This window comes from Sciurus carolinensis, chromosome 6 (assembly GCF_902686445.1).
Source record: "Sciurus carolinensis chromosome 6, mSciCar1.2, whole genome shotgun sequence".
Classification (NCBI taxonomy): Eukaryota; Metazoa; Chordata; class Mammalia; order Rodentia; family Sciuridae; genus Sciurus; species Sciurus carolinensis.
Genome location: NC_062218.1, coordinates 95,116,242 through 95,142,306, shown reverse-complemented (window position 1 = coordinate 95,142,306; position 26,065 = coordinate 95,116,242). Strand labels below are relative to the sequence as shown.

General features: G+C 35.9%; 1 pseudogene; it reads left to right on the top strand.

Moving 5' to 3' along the window:
* Window positions 1-21,273: 21,273 nt before the first annotated feature.
* Window positions 21,274-21,883, top strand: LOC124987555 (60S ribosomal protein L15-like; annotated as a pseudogene).
* The last annotated feature ends 4,182 nt before the right edge of the window (window positions 21,884-26,065 follow it).

Below are 26,065 nucleotides of genomic sequence, written 5' to 3'. Positions count from 1 at the left end.
ATATTAACGCATCATGCTTTGCATCTTAAATATGTACAAATTTTATAAAGACAGAAATAAAGGCATGACTCACTAAACATAAAACTTTTGTTGCTGGTTTCAAGAATTTGGGCTGAAATTTCAAATTAAGTTGGGAGAGAAGAATGAGATAAAGAAGAAAAGAAGCCTCACATTTGATATTCTTGAGACAAGAGGTAAAAAAGCATTTTAGCTTCTGAACTAAAATTCCAGAATTCATTTCTCTTTTCTTTTCTTTTCTTTCTTTCTTTTTTTATTGAGATAGGGTCTCACTGTGTTGCCTAGCCTGGCCTGTAAATCCTGGCTTTAAGTGATCCTCCTACCTCAGTTTGCCAAATAGCTAATACTACAGACACACATCTCCATGATAATGCATGACTTTTTTCTGGGAATTTTTTTTTTTTTTTTTTTTTTTTTTTTGAGCAAGGGGCTAATATTTATTATGGTGAACTCAAGTGAGTTTAGATTAGTCTAATTTCAGTTTCATCATACCCCAGAGGAAACAACTTACAAACTACAGCACCATATATTTTTGACCTATAGTGAAACACATTCTAGCCCAACCACTTAACTACAAACAACCCATCTGTTCTAAAACTGAGGACTTGTTTGCATTTGGAAAGACAGAACTTCTTTCCTTATTTGGAATATGTCAAAACCCAAGAAATAACCTAATTCATTGGCCCAATTGAAGTCTTTTCTCTATTTTCCTGTCATAAGATCATCTCCTCATGCTCTTTTTCTATTTAAAAAATGGGAAAAGTTATTAGTAGTTTATGTGTTTATGTAGGGAACTAGGCAAAGAGCTGTACCAGTAAGTTCTTACACAGGAGGGAGGTATTCCATTTTATATATCTACTTCTTGGCCATTTGGTGACACCAGAATAATCCTGGAATTTTCATCATGTCCTTCTGGAGGAAAGGGATCTGTCTGAAAAATTCATTTGCAGCCAAGAATAAAGGAGTTTGATTGCAAGTTTTCTCTCATATATGGAAACTGGAAAAAAAAAAGATTTGAAAGTAGAAGAACTATAAGAGAAGAGGATGAAGAGAGAGGAGGGGAAGATGGGAGGATGGATAAATTGAAAGATGCTATATCCAGGTATGGACGTGTTACAGTGAAACCCATTACTCTGAACAATTAATGTGAGTTAATGCTTATAATTAAAAAAAAACAAGGGAATTTTTTGCCATTCACTCAAGGACACTTATGTTTTAGGAGAAAGCAATGTGAAAGTCAAACAGGGAAATAAGTAAAAGAGAAATTCTGTGATATGTATATGCATTTTTTCACACCTGTAGTACAGACATTTTGGAGTGAAATGACCTTCCTTGAATCCTTCAAGTGGTATCACAAGGCTCAGTAATGATCATAATTTTCTATTAATATATTTGCTAGATTGTTGGGATATCCCGGGCTGTGCAGTTCTCCCATTCTGTAGCACCAGCAGTGTTAATGTCTTTGGAGTGAGAGACCTTGTTTTCTTCATTTCTGTGTTCTTGGCTTCTGGTACTTAGCATGGCATTGGAGAGATGTGTCAGACAAGTTACAGAATGATGAATAAGGGGAAGCTCACCAAAGTTGCAAGGTAGAACCCATGATAGTGTGATCTATTTGTTTTAGTAGGTGAAAGTGATCACTTCCCCTTTTCAATAAATATTTTAGATTATTATTTATTTTAATATTTAGTCATAGATGGAAACAATACTTTTGTTTCATTTATTTATTTTTATGTAGTGCTGAGGATCCAACCCAGTGCCTCATGTGCTAGGCAAGCGCTGTACCACTGAGCCACAATCCCAGCCCTTAAGATCTTAAGATAATTTAAATGAGGATAAAGCACACACATGCACATACATTCCAAAAAAAAAAAAAAAAAGAAAAAGAAAAAGAAAAGAAAGAAAAGAAAAATGGGGGAAATCATTTAAGGAAAACTTGGTAGGGATAGCATTGTGTTCCTTTATTCAATCATTGAATAATTTATTCTGAAGATATTCTTCAAGCACATAGCATGTTTCTGGCACTGTGTTAGGATCTTGAGGATCTCCTTCACAGAGTTTACAGCTGAGCTTGGATGCATCATGGTCCTGACAACTGTCCTAAATAAATAACCAAGTGAAACTCCAAAGGAGAGTGAATGGGCATTTATTCTGAAGGTCATGCACATGGGTAATACACTTGTCCCCCAAACCAAGAAGTTGAGTGGACATTTTGAAGAGGCACCATATGCAGCAAGTTACACAAGCGTACCATTGTTGTATCTATTTGTCAATCTGACTTCAAGGGTTGCTTGCTGGATTTCAAGGAATACTTTTCCCCTTGATCTTCTAACATGATTTGATTTTTCTCCCTTTTCAATTTTAGGAGGATCTGCAAACAATTTTAATGCCAGTGCAATGATATAATATTGGGGACCTGAAAAAGGAAAGAGAGAAAGGGACAGAGATAAAAAGAGATGTGTCTCTGGTTTGATACATGATGTGCTTTGGCAGAACTATGCCAAACACATCACTCATTGCCTTTACTCTATTTGAAAGAGAAGAAAAAATCATATGTTTGTCTGTTTTGCTCTATATTGTATACACACACAGAGAGAGAAAATCTCTAAGGGAAATGATAGGAATTAATATTTTTTGCCTGCCACCTGGATTATGCCTAAATTTCCTCAATATTTAGTTTGAGGAAGTAGCAGAAAAATGTGATCACTCAATTGAAAAACCAATTCAACAGAAGCTATTAGATTTATTGCCTACAAAGTTGAGAGTTTTATGTTGTAAGAAGACAATCACAAAAGAGTTGTACATATCTCAAACCTGACTACAGCTTGGCTTGTGAGTGGAGTTGACTTGTGAGCTGGAAACTGGCAGCAACTGTTCACTGAAATGACTGAATGATGTTCTTGACCCACAAAAACATTATCTATGTCTACAATCATCCAATTAAGTTTACATTTAGATAACTATAAAGAGGAAATTTCTCTAATTGCTTTGAAAAATGAAAGATAAAAAATCGTCTTTTAAAATAGGACTGAGGCTGGATGCAGTGGCTCATGCCTGTAATTCCACCTACTCAGGAGGCTGAGGCAGGAGGATCACAAGTTCAAGGCCACCCTTGGCAACCTAGTAAGATCCTATCTCAAAATAAAAAATGAAAGCAAAAACTTTGAGGAAAAGTACCCCTGGGTTCAATCCCCAGTACCAAAAAAAAAAGAATGAATATGTGTGAGCTTGCAGAATATTACTCCAGAATTTCCAGAATTCTGTGTGCAACAGAGGTAGAAAATCATTGATAAGAATCTTGTGGAAGAGATGACTATAGGACATGTAAGATTACTTACATTCTGTAAGGTTCAATGGTTCCATGGTAAACATGTTGCTTCATATTAAACACTGTTCAAAGCATTAGTCTTTTGCCTACATCTATCTTCCTTTCTTCAATTCCTGTCTTTCTTTAGTCAAAAGCATTGATAAAATATTGAGGAAAACTGATAAAATTGTGCTGTATGAATATATGTTGTACAAACTTGTTATAACATATATTCATATAACATAGATTTATACATTCCTGTATCTGAAATGATTAAAGAGATTCCTAGACATCAATTATATAATTGATTTATTTGAATATCAATTTCTTTCTTTCATCTATCATGAATGTCAAGTACCAAGCAATGAAATTTGGTCATAAAGATCAGCAAAACACCCTAAATGACTTTTGCTATTTCATTTACTACTAAAGAAATTGGTTATTTGTTGATTTGGTGATTACATTCCCAAATTAGTGAAGGATATACATATCTTTAAAACCAATACAGTCATTTATAAACCTCAATTGGGAGTTCATATTTGCATTTTTCACAGTAACTTTTCTTTAAATGAAATAATAATAATATGATAAATATATCTATAATGTGGATTATATTTGATTTAGTGCTTTTTATATCATGTACCCTCATAACAGAACTGCTGCTGTTACCATTTTGCAGGTAAGAACACCTGGGCTCAGAAGAGTTGAGTGGGCTTCCCCAAGTTACCCAAATGGTAAGTGATTGATAAGATAATGACAATCCAGTTTTCTGATTTCTAATTCCACATTCATTTCTACTTTATCACAATTGATGAATGTTCTGAACAGTTCCTTCAAAGAGGCAATTGAGTTAATAATGGGGTCCTTTAATTGTTGTTTGAATGCCCTTCAGTATTAAATATAGGAATGTGGTAAGTGTAAATACTATAGAAATGTGCTCTGCAGGAGCAGATTTTTACATTCCCCAATAACTTGCATTTAAATGTTTGTAAGATCTGCTACTATATAATGAAACTGCAAATCAAACTTTGACATAATACAAACTGAGCATATAACTCTATCTACATGACTCCAAAACAATTGTTGTCTTTTAATTTGATATTGCTAATTATTTAATTTTAATTAATCTTTCCATTCCTTAGTCATATTTTTGACATCATAGAAGTAAGACTATCTAAAGGAACATTAATTCATAAATGAGTTGAAGAATTCAGTACATAACTTATTTCACTCATGTTTTTTCAAAAAACAATGCTTATAGGCAGATTATAAGCTTCTCCAGCACTAACACTCTTTTCAGATTATTTTTTTTCTAAAACATAGTTAGATGAGTATTCTGAAATGTATATTGAGTTGAATCAAACAATAAGCTTCTACAATATCCTACCGTATGATATTTGGTGATTTTCTATAACTGTTTATGTTTCTCAATAAAATGAGAACCATTAATTTCAACATGGATGAACACTCCATCTTTCCTAAATCATCTCATTCCTTGTTTGGAGAACATTACTCTCCTGATTTCCTGCTCTCTCTCTCTCTTTCTCTGTCTTATTTTGCCTCTGCCTTTCCCTTTAATGTTGGTGCTCCCCGGGATTCTCTTTTCTACCTTCTCTGTTCCTTCCCACCACAACCCTAGGTATCTTCATACACTAATAATTCCAAATTCTATGTCTGCAGCTTAGAACTCTCAACTGAATTTAAAACTAGCTGCCCTCTGGAAAGCTCCACAGCTTCATTGAAATATTACACAAATAACTCAAACTGAACTTAATCTTCTCCACAACTGACTCCTCTTGTTATAGCCATCACAAACTTAGTCTTCCAAGTGGGAAATCTTAGCATAATCCTTGCCTCCCTCTACCCTTCATTCTCCAGCTCCTAGGAGCCATCCTGGTGAATCTTCCTCCTTAGAATCTCATGGTGGTCTCCTTTCTCCATTCTCACTACCATAATTTCACAGAGGCTCTAATCCTTTCTTCAAAACAATCTGGCCTCCTGTTTTAGCTTTTTCACTACTGTGACTAGAAGATCTGACCAGAAGAATTTGGGGTAGAAAAGTTTGTTTGGAGGCTCCCAATTTCAGAGGTCTCAATCCACAGACAGCAAACTCCATTCCTGGGACTCAAGGTGAGGGTGAACATCAAGGCAAAAGAGTGTGACAGAGGTAAGCAGTTCACATGGTGATCAGGAAGCAGAGAAAGAGACTTCACTGGCCAGATACAAATATATACTCCCAGGCCACGGCCCCAATTCCCACCTCCTCCAGCCAAACCCTACCACTTCAGTTACCACTCAGTTAATCCCTATGAGGGATGAGTTCACTGATTAGGTTGAGACTCTTGCAATCCAATCATTTCTTCTCTGAACCTTCTTGCATTCTTACATGTGAGCTTTCTGGGGACACCACATCTAAACCATTACACCTCTCCAAACATTCTCCATGCCATTGGTTAAGTCTTCCTTATAATGTGAAAATACAATCCAGGGCCTCCTGGCTTAAATTATACCTTGTTGGCTCACCCTTGCCCTTGTTATAAAATTTACCTTCTCAGTAGAATTCACAGGTCTTCCATGATAGGTTCTCTTCCCTCTCATCTAGCTTCTTTCCTTGCTCCTATCCTCTATTATGGCTAAATTAGCCTTCTTTTATTTTTCTGCATATGTGTTATTCCCTTATGCGCATACACTATTGTGGAAGTCTTAAAGAAGAGAAAGGGAAAGAAAATGTCTGGAGAATGAAATGAAAATGTCATTATCCACAACCAACTTGAGAGTTAAAGGAAACTTGAAACTTTTTTGGTCTCCTGATTCCCATAGTTCTTTATCTGGTGACATTTCATCCACTTATTCTACCCTTTCCTCCCTTAGTTAATAATCAATGGCTAGTATTTTCTGAGAATTTAATATACACAAACCATTTTTCATAAGTGCCTTATATAATATCTTACTTAATTCTCACACCAATCTTAAGAGATAGGTGGGTTTTATCTCCACTTTACAGAGGAGAGTACTGATGAACATGGAAGTCAAATGATCTAAAATAACTTTCCAAGCTAGAACATTTAGTTAAAGGAGGAATTTGCTCGTATATCTGTCTACAACCAGATTTAAAGAAAATTGACATCTCTTAGGCAGCCTGGCTCTGATCTGTAAGGACCTCATTTTCATGGAAGATTTTTTATTACAAGAGAGTTATTTTGTGACAGATAATAAGTGTATTAAGTTTTGTTTTCTTCACTCAATGATTTCCATGTGCATGTCTTAAGCTTTCTCCTTGAGAAAAAATGGAGCAGGACAATTACCTTTGTTAGCCTATTCTTTTCTTCATTACTGCAAATATACAGAGTATGAAATGGTTAACCATGGCAGTTTGAGCTATCTGAACTGAACTGAATTCATTCAAAGCTAATTCAATCAATTGATTCAATGGCCTTGTAGAGATGTGACCTTTTTCACGAGGGAACTGAAGATACAATTTATTAATGACATCATTCCAAACCTTTATATACATAAACAAAAATCTTGAACTTGAAGGACACCCAAAGATGAAACACCATGAGCCCGACTTAGTAGAGTGTATTAGTGGCAATCTTTTCCTGGCATCGGAACCCAATGTCACACCAAATTAATAAGATGTTTGCTGCAAAAGAACAGAGGAGGTTTTAGCATCTAAATGTTTACAATTTTTTTCTTTTCCATATACCAAAGATATTTTGGAGGAAATGTGTTTAAAACCAGTACCAACAACAAGTCTCTCATGAACTAGACTCTGATCAGATTCAGCTTGAAAGTGCTAGAAAAAAAAAAAAAACTTACATATTTTTCCCTTGAGAGTCCATCTTCTCATGTATTTTTCCCATGCAACTGATTTTAAACCTAGCATACATATTACATCAATCCCCAAGTGAACAAATCAGATAATTATATTAAAAATACACTGTAATTGAGAGAAATGAGGCTGTGGAACAATAGAAGGATGTGGGGGAGAGATATTTATTTGCAAAACGGTAGCTCATATTTCAAGAACTACGGTCTATCATAAAAAAAAAAAACACCCTTTTTGTACTTAGAAACAATTATTGAGTTCTAGTCAGAGTAAAATGGATTTGGTTGCACTTTATCATAGACTTGGTCATGATGTTATTTCCTTGTCACCTGGTGGTCAGGACTTAATTGACTTTCCTGGAATTGGCCACAAAGACTTTTTAGAAACATATTAACTCTTTCATCTGAGTAGGAGACATATAGTAAACTATTATGCTACTCTGGTGACCACTATGAATAAATGCCGGTCCATAATTGCCTAAATTAATTTCAGGGTTAATATCAAACAACAACAACTACACTATACCACATATCTTGTGTGGTGTATGTTTGTATGTGTGTGTCACATGTGCACACACCAATCAAAATTCAAAGTAGTGGTAAGCCTGCGTCTCGTCAACAGAAAATAAGAAAAAAGATGTTGGCATGCTATTTTCAACCATCTGGATGGTTAAATAGGATTACTACTAAGAGTTTAGTAGAAATTGCCTGATGGGTTTAATCGAAACAGGCACTCATTCAGAATACCTTAAACCAAGAGAATCTTTCCTCCTGTTAGAGAATCATTTTAAGAGGGAATTTGAGATCACTCTGTGTTTCCAAATCTTCCCTTAACAAAGACAAAACCTCTGACGATATAGAATCATGTTGGAACTATTTCGAAGGATAGACAGCTTTTTAGCAGATGAACAGTTACTCAAATTTCTTTCCGAGGAGCTGCCATCAAAGCACCCAGGAAAATTCTTTTTTGTCCTTGCCATTCCTGAGTCTTTCTAAAAGAGAAAGTACAAAACTTGCTGGCAAAACTGAACTGGGAGAATTTTGTCAAAATTATCCAGTCCCTGAACTAGGTTGAAATGGAGTAAGAATGTGTCATATGAGAATCCTGGTCACTTAAGGACAAATGAAAACTATTCAAATTTCTAAAAATTAAATAAACAGAAAAACAAATTATATGTAGTGGATGGGTAGAGATAAGGTATGAGCGATTGACACAATTAGCAGTTTGATGGAAAGGCTGAATCTGTGAGAGTAGTCAAAATCACTATGTGAGTTGCTAAGATTTAGTTCAGTTTAACAAATATTTATTCTGTATTCTCATCCATGTGATCATCATTGTTCTAAATGATAGAAAAAGACATTGTCTTTTTCTCAAATGTCTTAAACATATAAATCAACACTTGCAGTTTATTTGCATACATTGGTAATGAATATACAAACAAGAACCAGAATTTCTACAGATCTTGGAATTTTAAAAAAATGGTCAGAGTGGAAAAGAAGAGGAGCAGAAATCGTGTCCCATTTTCTGTGATGAAATACGGAATTTCAAGATAAATACTGATCAAGATGGCTTTAATGATCCACTCAGCTTAACTCAATTTTAGACAGGCTTCTTTCTGATTCAAGGTTCTTGACTCCCCTTTCGTACAGCACTAACTATAGGAAACTGTAATAGCAAATTCTTTCTCTGAACCCTTTGAGATGTATATCTTTTAAAATGTCCCTTGCCAGTTTCACAACTCAGGACTTTCTTTTTCAAGTACCTTGGAGCCATCCCTTTGAAATGTAACCATAACCAAATAGTGTCCTATCTCCCAATATCTGTGGAAGCAGGTAGCAGCCTAACTTCCATAGACACCAATTAGCAAACACAGATGGACTAATCACAGAGAAAAACATTTGCAAATCTAGGACTAATGTAATGTGCTGGACATATCCTATCCATTAACTTCCTCCCTAACATCCTCCAATATGATTCTACTAGCCCATCTCTGCTCTTAAAAACCCTCCTGCCAAGGAACTCAAGTTCAAGGCCAGCCTGGGTAACTTAAAATAAAAACTAAATTCAAAGGATTTGGGATGTAGTTTAGTTGTTGAGTGCCCCTGGATTTGATCCCCAATACACCAAGAAGCGCAGGCACAAATGCACATAAACATGTAACAAAAAACTGCCTTTTTTTCAGTGGAATTGAGTTCAGACTTAGTTCCAGTCTTTCTCCTTTATTGCAATAGGCCTCCTTGCCTGTTTCACTTTGTATGATATAATTTTGCTTTAGTAATAGTCTGTGAGTAAGCAAGCAGGGAGGAGCTTTCCAGGCAGGAAGCGCATCCCTAGTGAAGGTCCGGATCATCAGATTCTACAATGGTGAGATCTATTCAAATTTCCTGTGTCTGTGAGGCTGTAGTTCTCTCTGACCACACTCCCCTTATGTGCATGTGTCTGAAGATTTTCGATCTCTACCCCAATAGCAATACCAGGACACAAGTATCACTTCGAAGAATTCCATCCATTGATTTACGTCTTCCTTCCCAATCTAGAGGAATCTTATCAAAGACTTATATCCTCACTCCCTTTCTATTGCTATTTCCCTTGGGTCCTGCCATACAATTTGCTAGGCAAATAGATTTAAATACAAATCCTTTACCATAGCCCTCCCTAGGGGAAGGAGGAAGAATTGGCTAACTATCCAAATGGGGCATAAGAAAAATGGAAAATTCAGAAAGAAAACAAGTTAACATCTATGTTTACCAGACTAAGTCAACCTCCTCTGTGAAACAGTTCTTAAGGCCACAAACATCAGAGACCTCATGTCTGTGATCTCAAAATTCCACTCTACGTTGTGTAAGGAAGTCTCTGTTCTGAGATACCCCTGGCATTAGTTTCCAAATTGCGGAATTCTCTTCAGTCTGTGTCCTCTTCAGATTTGTAGTTAAAATTATCCTGGGTCCACTCAACCCTTCCCACCTTGATGAAAAAGTCTTAAGGGATCTTCTAGAATGTTACCATTTTATACAAAACTAAACTAAACTAAGGCCAGAAAGCTATAAGCACTTATAGAAATGCATGAAGCTGGTTACTACACTGCCTGGATTAGGACTTATAACTCCTACTTACCTGTTTAATGATGGTGCCTCTAAACAGCACACTGAGTATCCCTGGGCAACTTGCTTGACCATTCAAGATTGCAGATTTCTTATCTGCAAAATGTGATAACAGTTCCTGCTTCATAGAGCAATTATGAAGGAAAAAGTATGAATAAGCCCTTGGTGCAATCTGATAATTTGTGCTCACCAAACCCTAGCACTAGATCCCCCACTAGATCTCTTCTTTCTTTTCTCTATCATAGCATTTATCACACTGTACTGATATCATTTAATCCTGACTCTACTTAAGTTCCTTTAGGAAAGAATTAGTACTTATTTGATAATCTATATTTAATATTGCACCCAGCATAGTTGCTTAGTAAATATTTTTTTTTAAATAAATGAAAGTTAAAGTGCTTTAAAAGAGGTGTAAACAAAGCCATGGGTATTATGGGCACCAAACTATTTAAAAGTACCTCTCATATAGGGAAAGAATCACAGGGAGTTATTATTTAATAACTAGCATGCAGTGTTTCCATTTGTGATGATGAAAAGGTTCTGAAAGTGGATAGTTGTGATGGTTGTTCAACCTTGTGAATGAACTTAATACCACTGAATTGGTACACTTAAAAATGGTCATTTTGGGGCTGAGGGTGTAGCTCAGTGGTAGAGCATTACTCAGTATGTGCAAGGCCCTAAATTTGATTCCCAGCAAGGAAAAAAAAAAAAAAAATGAGGGGGAGAGTGGGTAACATGGTATGTTTTATACATTTTTACATTTTTAAATGAAAAGTAGCCCTGTAGCCCTCTTCAGAAGTTTTATCCATACAATATAGAAATATTTTATAGAATTATAGAAAGAAGAATGGAGTCCTTGTTTAAGACCATTAGGGACTTGGTCTCAATCTGAAAGTTACTCTTCTCTTTCTCCCCTTCCCGCTAACAAAAGGAAGGTGGGATGTGAGTAGCTCCCCCAGTTCCACAGCTGGGCCAGGCAGAGACGGCAGCAAGGGCCACAGAAATATTTTTCCTACATGTGCAAAGAGGAGCGATTCCTAGGCAAGAAATTACTGGTGAGAATATATCAGAGAACTTTAGATACAGAGAACCACCCTGTATTTCAAATCCAAACATGTAGGACATGCAGATAACTGACAGAGACGCGTTCTGTATTTACAAATTAGAGCACTGATCCCCTAGGTAATAAGACCTTCCTTTAAATTTACACAGGCTGCTGGATGAGTCACTGGCAACCTCTGTAGCATCCAACCTCTCTTCTGCCCCCTCTTTCTGCTGCTGCCTGGGCCCATCAGTTCAGCCCATAACACCCCCCTTCATCCACAGAGCACTTAGCCAGATGGCGGCTGGAATTAAAGAAGACTTCCTCTACTGTTAGGCAGCAGTTGAGTGGAGAGATCAAGATTCTCTCACCTGGAGTGCACACATAGGCAAGCAGCCCCTCTTACAGAATGCAGCCTTTGCCAGGCTTCTCTCTCTGGATGGTGCTGTCAGGCTGTGGAAGTCCCCTAGTCCTCTGAGAAGCCCCAGGACGCTAAGGGGAAACCTTCTGACACCCATTTTTCTTTCACTCCTTCCTCCCTATGTGATGAGGAAGAAAGTAGAAAATATGCAAATAAAAAGGTTCAATGCTGAACATTTCGTTTAATTATAGAAGCTTCTTGTAGCTGGCTGTAAAAATCATATCTAGTGTTGTATCACCATCTAGTGGCCAAAATTGGGCTTTGCAATTGAATACTAATTTTCTCTCAATCATTAACTAAATTATTTGCTGTCTAAATACTTCTTAGAGATAGAAAATGTACAAAAAAACTTAGACTAATGAAGAATAATAAATATGAGAAAATCAGATGTAAGGATCACTTCATAATGTTTCATAAAGAGCCATTAAACATCTGGGTCTTCCAAATGGATACATGATTGAGACTTGGTTCTGAGGATGTGATGATGATAATAATAATTGTTAAAATGGAATAGCCAGCACCTATTGAATGCCTACTATGTACCAGAAAATATTCTTAATTCTTTTTGATACTATATGTTTAATAACTGCGACAACTTTATGAGGTACACTCTTTTATGCCCAATTTATAAAAGAGAAACATAAGCTAAGAAATGAAATAATTTGTCCTAAGATCAACCAACTATTTACTAGCAAAATCACAATTTAAAACCCAGCAGTCAAGGTCCAGAACCTTAAACCTTTTTAGCACAGGGCAAATATGTACATCAGGTACACTTAGGCCTGTGGAATCAAAAAGGCTTTCCACTAAAGTTTGCTAATGATTTAACTCACATGTGGTTTCATTTCAAACATACGGAGAAGACAGCATTTAAGGGTAGATTTTTCTTAGTATGTTTCTCAGAGAAACTTCAGAGCCAGGAGGAATTTAACTTCAACGGTTGGTGTGAAGTGGACAGGCAAAGAGTGGGTAGCATGGCCCAAGTCCAAAGGAAAAGCAGAAGAGAGGAGAGGCAGCAGTGGGAGGAAGGTGGGGCGTGTAGGTGCCTGAACAGAACCCAGTGACAATGTGAAGAATGGAGGACTGGAGAGGCAAAGAGGAAAGTGACAAAGGCCAGTTTGGGCCTCATCATTTGTAGAGAATCTTGAATTCAGAATAAAGAGTTAAACTTTATCCAAGTGGTCATAGGGAACTATTGAGAATTTAAAAGTTGATATCTATTGTTTTTATATTTTTTCAAAAGCAAGATGTGCTCAATGTGGAAACAAAGAAGCACTCAAATCCACCTCTCTTTATTAATATTTGGTTTTTATCTTCTGCTATTTATACTATATACATACATTGATCTCTCTTAAATTTCTGTGAGATTCCTTTTTAGAATTCCTTCTCTCTCTCTTTCTCTCTCTCTCTCACTTCCACGTATCAGAGAAGGCATTTGACCTTTCATTTTCAGAATCTGGCTTACTTCACTTACCTGTTATTTTCTTTTAATATATCACAAACATACACATTTTACAGCAAAATTAATGACTATAAACAATGCAAAATGATTTACTCTCAATTTTTTAAATTACCTTTGTATTTTTGTTAAAAACAAAGTAGTGTATTTGTGAGTCTATTGTTGAGTGCTCTATTTCCTTTTATTAACTTATCTTTATTCCAATATTGTAATTTTGACCGATGCAATTTTATACCATGTTATGGTTTAGGTATGAGGTGTCCCACAAAAGCTCCTGTATGAGACAATGCAAGAAAGTTCAGAGGTGAAATAATTGGGTTAGGAAAGCCTTAACTTAATCAGTGTGTTAATCCACTGATTAACTGGTGGGTAATGGTAGACAAGTAGGGTGTGGCTGGAGAAGGCAGGTTGGAGAGAAGCAAGGCTTTGGGGTATATATTTCGCCCTGGTAAGCAGAGCGCTCTCTGCTTCCTGGTGCCGTGTCCTGAGCTGCTCTCCTCCTCCATGTCCTCCCACCATGTTGTTCTGTGTTACCGCAGGCACAGAGCAATGGAGTTGGTCATGTACAGACTAAGAACTCTGAAACCAAGACCCGAATAAACTTTCTTCTACCTTGTTCTTGTCAAGTCTTTCGGTCACAGCAATGAAATGACTGACTAAAACACACCAAGGCTGAAGGTCAGTTATAAAATTAGATAATTATTCTTTTTCAAAATTGTTTTGGTTAATTTTGTCCTTTGCATTGCACATGAACTTTAGAATTAATTGTCATTATCTACAAATGAGTCTGCTGAGATTTTAATTGCTATTGCATTTTATCTATAGATTAAATTGGGGAGAATTTAATGTTAGATATCTGTATTTATTCATAAATATGGCACTTGTCTTTATTTAGTACTTCTCTAATTTGAGGGTTTTTTCAGTTTGCATTGTGTAGTCATGCACATTTTTTTCACATTTATCCCTGAATAGTTCGTATTTTCATGCTATCATGCTGGCATTTTCATCTATGGATAAAGACAATTTTACTTCTTTATTTGCAATCTGGATTTCTTTTATTTCCTTTTCTTGACTGATTGGACTGACTAAAGGTTGGTTAATAGGGTGGCCCCATTTCTAGTCTTTTGAGGAATCTTTATACTGATTTTCTTAGTTGTAGTAATAATTTACATTCCCACCAATAGTTATGTGTTCCTTTTCCCCCAACAACCTTGCCGGCTTTTATTATTATTTGTATTATTGATAATTTCCATTCTGGTGCAACATTGACTAGAAGTGATCCTTGCCTGTTCCCACACCTTATGAGAGAGCGTTGCACTCTCTCATTAAGCACGATGCTAATCACACAGTTTTCCCACTAGATGCCCTTTATGAGGTTGAAGATGTTCATTCTACTCCTACTGGGCTCAGTGTTTCTATAGGTTTAGAGGTTGGGTATTTGTTAATTTTTTTTCCTTCGTCAATTGAAATGATTGTATTGTTTTTCTCTTTTATTGTTAACATGGTAAATTATTGGTGTTCTTATTTTTTAATAATTTTTACTGGTGTTATAATTACACATAACCTTGAGATTCACTGTAATATATTCATTCATGCACATAATTCCCCAGCACCATTGCTTCTGCAGTGCCTCCCGTTGCCATCCTCACCTCCCTCCCCTGGACCCTTCCTCCACTCTGCTAGTTTCCTTTCTAATTTCATGAGATTGTCCCCCACCCTCTGTTTTTTTTTTTTTTTACTCTCTAGTTTCCACATGTGAAAGAAAAATTATGACCCCTGACTTTCTGAGTCTGACTAATTTTGCTTAATATGATGCTTTCAAGTTCCATCCATAGTCCTGCAAATGACATAATTTTGTTCTTTTTTACAGCTAAATAATACTCCATTGTGTATGTCTACCACATTTCTTTACCCATTCATGTTTTGATGGGCACATTGGCTAGTTCCATAATTTGGCTATTGTAGATTGCATTTCTATAAATAGGAGCATGCATGTATTGCTATAGTATACTGACTTTAATTTTTTGGAAAAATACCAATGAGTAGTAAAGGTTGGCCACATTTCTAGTCTTTTGAGGAATCTTTATACTGATTTCCTTAGTTGTAGTAATAATTTACATTCCCACCAATAGTTACATGTTGCTTTTCCCCCCACAACCTTGCCAACTTTTATTATTATTTGTATTATTGATAATTTCCATTCTAATTAGAGGGAGATAAAATCTTAGTTGTAGTTTTGATTTGCATTGTCCTGATTGCTAAAGATGTTGAATATTTCAAAAATACATTTGTTGGTTATTTTTATTTTTTCTCTTAAGAAGTATCTGTTTAGTTCATTTGCCTATTTATCGTTGTGTTATTTTTATATTTATACTTATAGTGTTAAATTTTTAGAGTTATTTACACATTCTGGATATTAATACTCTGTCAGAAGAGTAGCTGGCAAAGATTTCCCATTCTGTACTTAATATCTTCATGTTCTTGGCTGCTTGTTGTTTGCCGTTAGAAGCTTCTAAACTGCTACTATTCCATTTATTCATTCTTGGCATTATTTCCTGAACTTCAGGAGTCCAACTGAGGAAGTCATTGCTTGCACCTAGATGATGGAGTATTGACCTTATGCTTTCTTCTGGCAGTTGAAAATTTCTTGTCTACTTCCTAGTTTTCCATTCATTTTGAGTTGGTTTTGTGCAGGGCAAGAGATAAGGGTCTAGACTCATTCTTGTACATATGCATCCAGTTTTCCCAATACTGTTTGTTCTAAGGCCTATTTTTTCTCCAACCTGCATTTTTGGTGTCTTTGTCAAAGATCAGGTGGCTGTGTCTGTTTGGGTTTGGCTCTGTGTCTTCTATTCTATTCCATTGGTTTATATGTATACGTACATCTATGCTATACTATTTTTGTTACTAAAACTCTGTAGTATAATTTGAGATCAGGTGGCGTAATGCCTCTAGCTTTGCTCTTTTTGCTTAGAATTGCTTTAGCTATTCTAGGTTTTTATTCTTCCATATGAATTTCAGGACTGTTTTTTCTAGTTGTATGAAGAATATTGTTATGGTTTGGATGGGAGGTGTCCCCCAGGAACTCACATGTAAGACAATGCAAAAAGGTTCAGAGGAAAAATGATTGGGTTGTGAGCCCAATCAGTGAATTAATTCCCTGATAGGAATTAACTGAGTGGTAACTGAAGTGGTAGGTTGTGGCTGGAGGAGGTGAGAATTGCGGTGTGGCTTTGGGGTATGTGTTTTGCATCTGGTGAGTGAAGTCCCTCTCTCTGCTTTCTGATCATTATGTGAGCTGCTTCTCTCTGCCAAACTCTTCTACCATGATGCTCAGTCTCGCCCCGAGCCCTGAGGAATGGAGTCTGCTGTCTGTGGATTGAGACCTCTTACTCTGTGAGCCCCCAAATAAAACTTTGCCTCTTAAAATTGTTCTGGTCAGATCCTTTAGTCACAGCAGTGAAAAAGCTGACTAAAACAAATGTCATTAGTCTTTTGATGGGAATTGCATAGAATTGTAGGTGGTATAGTCATTTTAGCAATATTAATTCTACATTCCCATGAACATCAGAGGCTTTCCATTTTCTTTAATTTCTTTCTTTTGTATTCTTTAATTTTCAATGTACAGGTCTTTCACTTATTTTGCTAGATTTATTCCTAGGTTTTTTTTTTGTTTGTTTGTTTGTTTTTTGAGGCTATTGTGAATGGAATTGTTTTCCTCATTTCTTTCTCAGAGGATTCATTGTGTACAGAAAAATCTGTTGATTTTTGTGTGTTGATTTTGTATCCCACTATTTTGCTAAGTTTGTTTATTAGCTCTAGGAAAATACTGGTGGAGTGTTTTGGATCTGCAAACTGATCATTTGACTTCGCCCTTCCCTGTTTGTACCTCTTTTATTTCCTTCTTTTGCCTAATTGCTCTTGCTAAGTTTTCAAGTACTATATTGAAAAGGAGTGCTGGGAGTGAACATCCTTCTTGGTCCTTATTTTGAGGAAATGCTTTCAGTTTTCCCCAATTCACTATGAAACAGGCATTGGCTTCATTTGTGTGATTTGAATCATCCTTACATCCCTAGAATTAAAACCAACTTGATCATGATGTACCATCTTAATGTGTTGTTAAATGTGATTCGCTAATATTTTATTAAAGATTTTTTCACCTATGTTCATCAAGGATATTGGTCTGTAGTTTCATTTTCTTTCTTATTTGGTTCAGGAATTAAGTGATATTAGCTTCACAGAATATATTTGGAAATGTTCTATCCTTTTCTAGTTCATGGGATAATTTGAGGAGCATTGGCATTAGTTTTTCTTTAAAGGTCTGATAGAATTCAGCTGAGAATCTATTTGATGGAGGGCTTTTCTTTGTTGGAAGACTTTTTATGAGTGATTTGATTTCTGTTAGTCTATTTAGATTTTCCATATCCTCCTGATTCCGTTTTTGTAGGTAATGTGTCCAGAAATTTATCTATTTCTTCTAGATTTTCCAATTTAGTAGGGTGTAAATTTTCAAAATAGTCCCTAATGATCCTCTGGATTTCTGTGATGTCTGTGGTGACATCTGTTTCTTCATCTCTAATGTTTTTAATTTAGGTCTTCCCTCTTTTTTTTAAAAAAAAAAAAAAAAAAGTTAGTTCGGCTAAGGATTAAACAGTCTTGTTTATCTTTTAAAAGAAACAACTCTTCAATTTATTGATCCTTTGTATTATTTTTCTTTCTCAATTTCATTGATTTTGACTCTGATCTTAATTATTTCCTTCCTTCTACTGGTTTTGGAATAGATTCATTCTTTTTTCAAGGATCGTGAGATGCATCATTTGGTTGTGTCTTTGGGATCATCCTGATTTTCTTATGTAGGCACTTGTAGCTATAAAGTCTCCTCTTAGCACTCATCTCATTGTGATCCAGTTCGGGTATGTTGTAGCACCATTCTTGTTTGATTGTAAGATGTTTTAAATTTCTCCCCTGATTTCTTCTATCACCCACTCATTCAAAAGCATATTGTTCAAATTCTATGTTTTACAAGAATGGGATCATAACTAGAATAAGATATACTCCATGTAAGTGTAATATATCAAAATAAACTCTCTTGTCACTTATTTCTACAAAGAAAAAAATAATTCTATGTGTTTATATAGTTTCTCTGGGGTTTTTGGTGTTGATTTCCAATTTTATTCCATTATTATGTGATAGAATACAAGGAATTATATTGATATTTTATATTTGGTAATAGTTGTTTTATGGACTAAAATAAAGTCTATTTTGGAGAATGTTCCATCAGCCACCAAGAAGAAATTGTATTCAGCTGTTGCTGATGAAATATTCTATAAATGTCTTTTAAGTCCATTTTATATATAAAATTTTTCAGTTCCAAAAAATCTTTATTGAGTTTATGTCTTTACAGCCTATCTACTGGTGAGAGAGGTATTTTGAAATCACCCAGTATTAATGTACGGGGGTCTATCTGAAGTTTTAATATGAGTAGTGTCTGGTTTGTATAATTAGGTGCAACAATGTTGGGCATAAATATTTACTATCCTTATATCTTCTTGTTGGATTATTCCCTTTACCAGTATGAAGTTAGTTTTTCTCTTCTTATTAATGTTGGCTTAAAGTTTACTTTGTGCATATGAGAGAAGATACTCCTGCTTGTTTTCAGGTTCCAGGAACATGGTATATGATTTCCATCCTTTCACTTTCAGTCTGTGGCTGTTTTTGCATTTTTCTCTTGATGATTTTAAATCTTTGCTCTCTCTGTTAGGCATTTTAATTATAATGTGTCATAGAGAGGGTTTTTTTTATCTTGTCTGTTGGGGTTTATATTATATCCTGTATCTGGATGTCCATCTCATTCTCATGATTTGGAAATTTTTCTGTTATTTCCCAGAAGAGGTTATTCATTCAATTAGCATGCCTCTCACAACAGTCTTCAATTCCAATTATTCTTAAATTTGGTCTCTTAATGTCTGAGTTCCTGTATATTCTGATCATGGTTATTTTTTTTTTCTTTAATACAGTCTGAAAGTTCAAGGACAGCCACTTTGTTTTCCAGTTCTGAGATTCTGTCTTCAGCATATTCTACTCTAATAGAGAGCCTTTCAACTAAACCTTTTATTTGATTTATTGTGTCTTTCATTTCCAAGATTTCTCTTTGGTTCTTTTTCAATATCTTTATCTCCTTATTGAATTTCTCATCCATACCCTCTACCCAGTATCCATACCCTGACATTCTTAATTCAGTTGTTTTTCTATGTGCTCTTGGAATTTGTTGATCATTTTATAATTATTCTTTTAAATTATTAATCTGATATTTCATTCACTTTAATATCTTTGAATTAAGTTGCTATTGAATTATGAATTTTAAGAGGTATTATGTTATCTTGTTTTTTCATATTTCTTACATTCCTGTGTTGGGTTTTATGCATCTGATGGGATGGATTTTTCTTCCACTCTTACATGTAGGCCTTTTTTAGGGCACAGTCTTCTCTTCCAAAGTGATCCAGATTGAGACACCCTCATAGATGTTGTATCCATAGCCTTTGTGTTAATTGTTTCTGTTTTTACTATAGGAGTAGATGTCTGTGTGTAGGATCTGAGGGTCTACCCCTGGCTATTCATACTTGGGGTCTGGCCATTAGTTTAAGTTTTCATATCTTTTATTCTTTGAAATCAAGTATGGATGAAGTTTGAATGTTGCTCATTTGAGTGTGGAACAAGATACACTGTCATTTGACTGAGTTTAGTTCAGCAGCGGGGTCTCTACCCTATGAATTTGCAGTGTCCCTGTAGATTCCTAGCCCCTCACAGAAAAGGGGAAAACAAACCATAGCAACAACTAATGCAAACAATTGCAGCATTAAAATAAGTACTCAGTGTCTACTGTAACATTTACAACACAATTATCACACAAACAGGAATGGTGGGATCTACAATTGCCCACAGCAAAAACAACGAATAACTATGAACTAGATTTGGTATTAAAGTAAACAGCAGGTGTCAACTATGTCAACCATAGCTGTAATAATTGCAACAACATGAATGGTGGGAGCAGGAGTTATACAAACCAAATAGTTCTAAAAGGTGGTGAAAATACAGTTCATTAAGAAAAAAGAAAATGTGATAGAATATTCAAAATGTGAACAGAGAGAATGCAGAAGAGATGTAGCAAGTGGTGATTATAAAAAGGAGAAAAATTAGGGAAAAAGTCAAGGGAGAGAAAAGGAGAAGAAGAGAATCTGGCTGTTAGTGAAAGAACAAAGTCTAGAAAGAGAAATAAACAACACAAAATAAACAAACCAAAAAACCCAACCCTGGAGAGACAAGGTGTTTTAGTCAGGTTTTTGGTTTTGTTTTGTTTTTACTGCTGTGACCAAAAGACTTGACAAGAACAATTTTGAAGGAAAAACAGTTTATTTTGGGTCTCATGGTTTCAGAGGTCAGAGTCCATAGGCAACCAGCTCCATTCCTCAGGGCCCAAGGCGAGGGAGAACATCATGGCCGAAGGGTGTGGCAGAGGAAAGCAGTTGGGGATATGGTTCCATGAAGCACAGAGAGACTCCACATGCAAGATACAAAACATATATCCCAAAGGCATGCCCCCAATGACCCACATCCTCCAGCCACACCCTATTGCCTTCAGTTACCAGCCAGTTGATTCCTATCAGGGGTTTACTCCATGGATTGGGTTAAAGTTACTAGAACCCAACCATTTCACCTCTAAACCTTCTTGCATTGTCTCACACATGAGCTTTTGGGGGACATCTCAGATTTAAATCATAACAAAGGGCAAAGAAAAATAACTATATTAAAAAATGCTAAACATGCTGCGCATGGTGGCACACGCCTATAATCCCAGCAGCTCTGCAGGCTGAGACAGGAGGATCTCAAGTTCAAGGCCAGACTTAGCAATTTATTGAGACCCTAGGCAACTTAGAAAGACCCTGTTTCCAACTGAAAAAATAAAATAAAAAATAAATAATGTTTTATTAGGGATGTGGCTCAGTGGTAAAAAACCCCTGGGTTCAAGTCTCAGTATCAGAAAAAGAAAAAAAAAGAAATAAACTTTCAGTCTGGCAGCAGCCATCAGGTAAGGCAAGATGGGTGCATACAAGCACATCCAGGAGTTATGGAGGAAGAAGCAGTTGGATGTGATGTGCTTTCTTCTGTGAGTGCACTGCTGGCAGTACTGCCGGCTCTCTGAGCTCCACAGGGCTCCCTGCCCCACCTGGCCAGATAAAGCATGCAGACTTGGATACGAGGCCAAGAAAAGCTGTCATATACAGGATTCACATGTGCTGTGGTAGCTGCAAATGCCCAGTTCCTAAGGGTACAACGTATGGCAAGTCTGTCCATCATGGTGTTAAACAGCTTAAGTTTGCTCTAAACTTTCAGTCTGTTGCTGAGAAGAGACCTGGACGCCACTGTGGGTCTCTGAGCATCCTGAATTCTTGTTGGGTTGGTGAAGATTCCATGTACAAATTCTTTGAGATTTTCCTCATTGATCCATTCCATAAAACTATCAGAAGAAATCCTGACACCCAATGGATCACAAACCAGTCTACAAGCACAAGGAGATGGGTGGCCTAATATCTGCAGGCCAGAAGAGTCATGGCCTTGAAAAGGGTCACAAGTTCCATCACACTATTTGTGTTTCTCATCATATGGTGGAGAAGGTGCAATACTCTCCAGCTCCACTGTTACCGCTAATGTGTATGATGTTTGTAAAGTTCATACCTAATAAACAATTTAGAATAGTCAAAAAAGAAAGAAAGAAAGAAATATACATATATATGTCCACAAACCAAACAGCACATCAAGAACACCAAAAGAAAAAAAAAGAGAGAGAGAAAACTGATTCTTGATGAAAAAGAATTCTTCCTCTCCACTGAAGTAGTCAACACAGTTGGCAAGAATGGGTGGTCACTGCCTATGTCCAGCTGTACTTCTTTCTGTTTCTTTTTGGGTTATTTACATGGACTCCAGGTTGTTAACTCCTTCCTCTTTTTGTGTTGCTCATTGAGCTGTAAGTTGGAGTGGACTTAAACTGAAGCTGGTTGAAATAGCTCTAAGTTTTCCTTCTTACTAGTATAAGGTATGATGGAATGGGAAGTACTGTTGATTGGAATTTTGTTCAGATGGACCAGGTGAGCATACTTCCAGGATGGGGCTGCTGCAGAGTTTTACCAGGGGAGTTCTGACAGCTGGGACTCAGGTCTAATCAGATCTTAGGGGCTTTGTTGGGGATATCTGCTCTGGAGATATTAGATCAACACATCTCTAGGATTTGACAGATGCTGATCTCTGCTGGGAGTCTGGATCTCAGAAATCTTCCAAGAAGTGAGGCAGTGGAGCCAATCTGTCACAAACTCTGCTGCTCATGAACATAACCTACTAGGGTTAGTCCTTGAGTGTATTTCCATCTCTCTTTCAGATTCCTGACCCTACTTTTGCCACCAGACTCAAAGGCAAAACTAGTTAGACTCCTTTCTGTTTTTCTGACTCGAATTCCCCCTGGGCACCATCTTCTATGTGCCTGTTTCACTCACATTCTGTTAGGTACATCCTACACCACACATTAGGTGCTTTCTGGGATGGTATGGTAATGTTTGCTATGATATCCTGGACTTCCACAGCAGCAAGCTTCACTGTGGCCTTCTCAAGATGATTCTGCCTCAGTTCTTCATTTGCCAGTTGAGTAATACAGAGCACCTTCCAAACACCAGTTTGCTGTGCAGCAAAGTTCACTCTGCTTTTCTGATCTAGAGGTTTTTCCTTGCCAAATACGTCATTTCGTTTCTCTCTGTGTGTTACCACTCCTCTCTGTGGTAAAACAACACTGCTACCACAACTGGTTTAGCTTCAATTCACTCTTTCTTGTTCTTTGTTCAATGCACCTGAATTTCTGAATCTCTTAAGACACTCTGATTGTCTAGTATTAAGTTTTAGTGAAATTCCTTTTTTACCCACCTGGCTGAGAAGCAGTACTCTCAGTGCTTGAATCCTGAACCTCAGACCAATTTCCAACACTTCATTTCATTGGTCCTTTGTTTCATTTTTTAATTCTATTTCATTAATTTCAATTCTGATCTTAATTATTTCCTTACTTTTATTGATTTTGGAATTGTCTAATGACTTGAGATGCATTATTAGGTCATTTATTTGGGATCTTTATGACTTATTTTTAAATATAGGCACTTAGAGCTCTAAACTTTTCTCTTAGAACTGCCTTCATAGTGTCCCAGAAATTCTGACATGTTGTATCTCTTCTGATTTAATTCTAATGATTTTAAAATTTCTCCCCTGATTTCTTTTATTACCCATTGAATATTCAAAACTGTATTCAATCTCTGTGGCTTTATGTAATTTCTATGTATTTTCATACTGTCAATTATAATTTCATTTCATCATAATCTGATAAGATGTGAGAAATCATGTAAATTATTTTGTATTTGCTAAGAGTTGCTTTGTGGCCTAATATATGTTCTATTTTGGAGAATGTTCCATGAGGACCTGAGAAGAAAGCAAGTTCAACTCTTGTTAAATGAAATAGTCTATATGTCTGTTCCATTTGATTTATAATCTATTTTAGGTCTGAAGAGTTTGTACTGATTTTATTCAAGGCCTATTTGTGAGGGGGATGTTAAAATCACCAAGTATTATTGTATTGGGGCTTAAGTCTTGATGTTTAGTAAAGTTCGTTTTATGCAATTAGATGCACTAACATTTGAGGAATAAATATTTACTATCATTATATCTTCTTGATGAATTGTTCTTTTCTCCAATATGAAGTGACCCTCTTTATCTCTTCTGATTAATTTTGGCTTCAAGTCTGCTTTGTTGAATATGAGAGTAGCTACTCCTGCTTGCTTTTTGTTTCCATTTATATTGAATATCATTTTCCATCCTTTCACTTTAAGCCTGTGGCTATCTTTGCCTGGAAGATGGTCTTTTGCAAAGAACATCTAGTTGGTCTTGGTTTTTACACATTCTTCCAGTATTTTTCTTTTCATTGAAAAGTTAAGACCATTTACATTCAGTGTTATTATACAGAGATGTTTATTAATTTCTGCCATTTTGATAGATTTCTAGTGTTTGATTTAGTCCTATTTCTTATTTACATAGCTACTCTGCTAATGAGATCCACCCATTTGCAAATCCTTTGTTGTTTTTATCTTCTTTTGTGTGTAGTATCTATTTAAATACTTTTATTAAGCTTTAGTGCCAGTTTAGTAGTCATGAATTATTTTAGCTTATGTTTATCTTGGAAGGCTTTTATTTCTTCTTTGACTCTGAATGATAGCTTAGCTGGATACAGCAATCTTGGTGGCAGTTATTTTCCAACCACAACCTTATAGATTTTATAGTTCATGCTAAAAAAACAAACTATTTCTTTTTAAAAATATTTATTTGTTCTTTTTAGTAATACATGACAGTACAATGCATTTTGACATAATTATACATAAATGAAGTATAACTTCACTTTTTTTTGGTTGTACATGTTGTGGAGTTACACTGGTCATGTGTTCATATATGAACACAGGAAAGCAATGTTTGATTCATTCTACTGTCTTTTCTATTCCCATCCCTCTTCCATTCTCTTCATTCCCCTTTGTCTAATCCAAAGTACTTCCATTCTTCTCTCCCCCACTTATTGTGTGTTAGCCAATATCAGAGAGAACATTTGCTCTATGGTTTGGGGGATTGGCTTATTTCACTTAGCATGATAGTCTTCAGTTCCATCCATTTACCAGCAAATGTTATAATTTCATTCTTTTTTATGGCTGAGTAATATTACATTGTGTGAGTGTGTTTGTGTGTGCATCACATTTTCTTTATCTATTCATCTATTGAAGAGCACTTAGGTTGGTTCCATAGTTTAACTATTGTGAATTGAGCTGCTATAAACATTGATATGACTGAGTCACTCTAGTAGGCTGAAAAGCAAAGTATTTCTAATTGGCTTTCCTTTCAATAAGACCTGATTGTTTTCTCTTGAGGTTTAAAAATTCTATCCTTGTTCTATATGTTAGGCATTTTAATTATAATGTGTTGTGGAGAGGTTCCTTTTTAATCTTGTGTATTTGGGGTTCTGAATGCATCCTGTGTCTCAGTGTCCATCTCATTTCCAAGGTTCAGAATTTTTTTGTGCTATTATTTCCATAAAAAGGTCATCCAGACCATTAGCCTATGTCTCAGGACCTCTTCAATTCCTGTGATGCTTACATTTTTGTTTCCTTATGTTGTCCCAGGTTTCTTGTTATATTCCGATTATGGTTATTTCTTTCCTTTTTGTTAATTCTGTTTGAATATTCAAGGCTGATCACTTTGTCTTACAACTCTGAGATTCTGTATTCTTATTGGAGAGATTTTCAGCTGAGTTTTTTTACTAGATTTATTATGACTTTCATTTCCAAGATTTCTTTTTCAATATGCCTCTTTTATTGGACTTCTCATTCTATACTGGCCTATTAATTTGTTCAGTTGTTTTTCTGTGTTCTTTTGTAATTCATTGATCTTTTTTATAATCATTCTTTTAAATACTTTATCTGGCTTTTCATCCAGTTTGATAAATTTGGAGTCAAATTTTGGTGAATTATGAATATTAGGAGGTCTCATGCTATCTAGTCTTTTTGTTGTTTTGTTTCATTTTTGTGTTTCTTGTATCACTATGTTGAGATTTGTGCACCTGTTGGGATGAAGTTCTTTTCCATTTTATGTGAGGGACCTTTTAGGGACTAGACTTCTCTTGGCGAACTGTTATGGGATATCAGCTTGTTGTGAATTTTTTAATATATTTACAAATAGGTTTTCACAGATGTAATTGATTTTGGCTAAGGCCCCTCATAGAAGTAGTGTCCACAATTTCTGTATTGTTTTTACTCTTGTTTT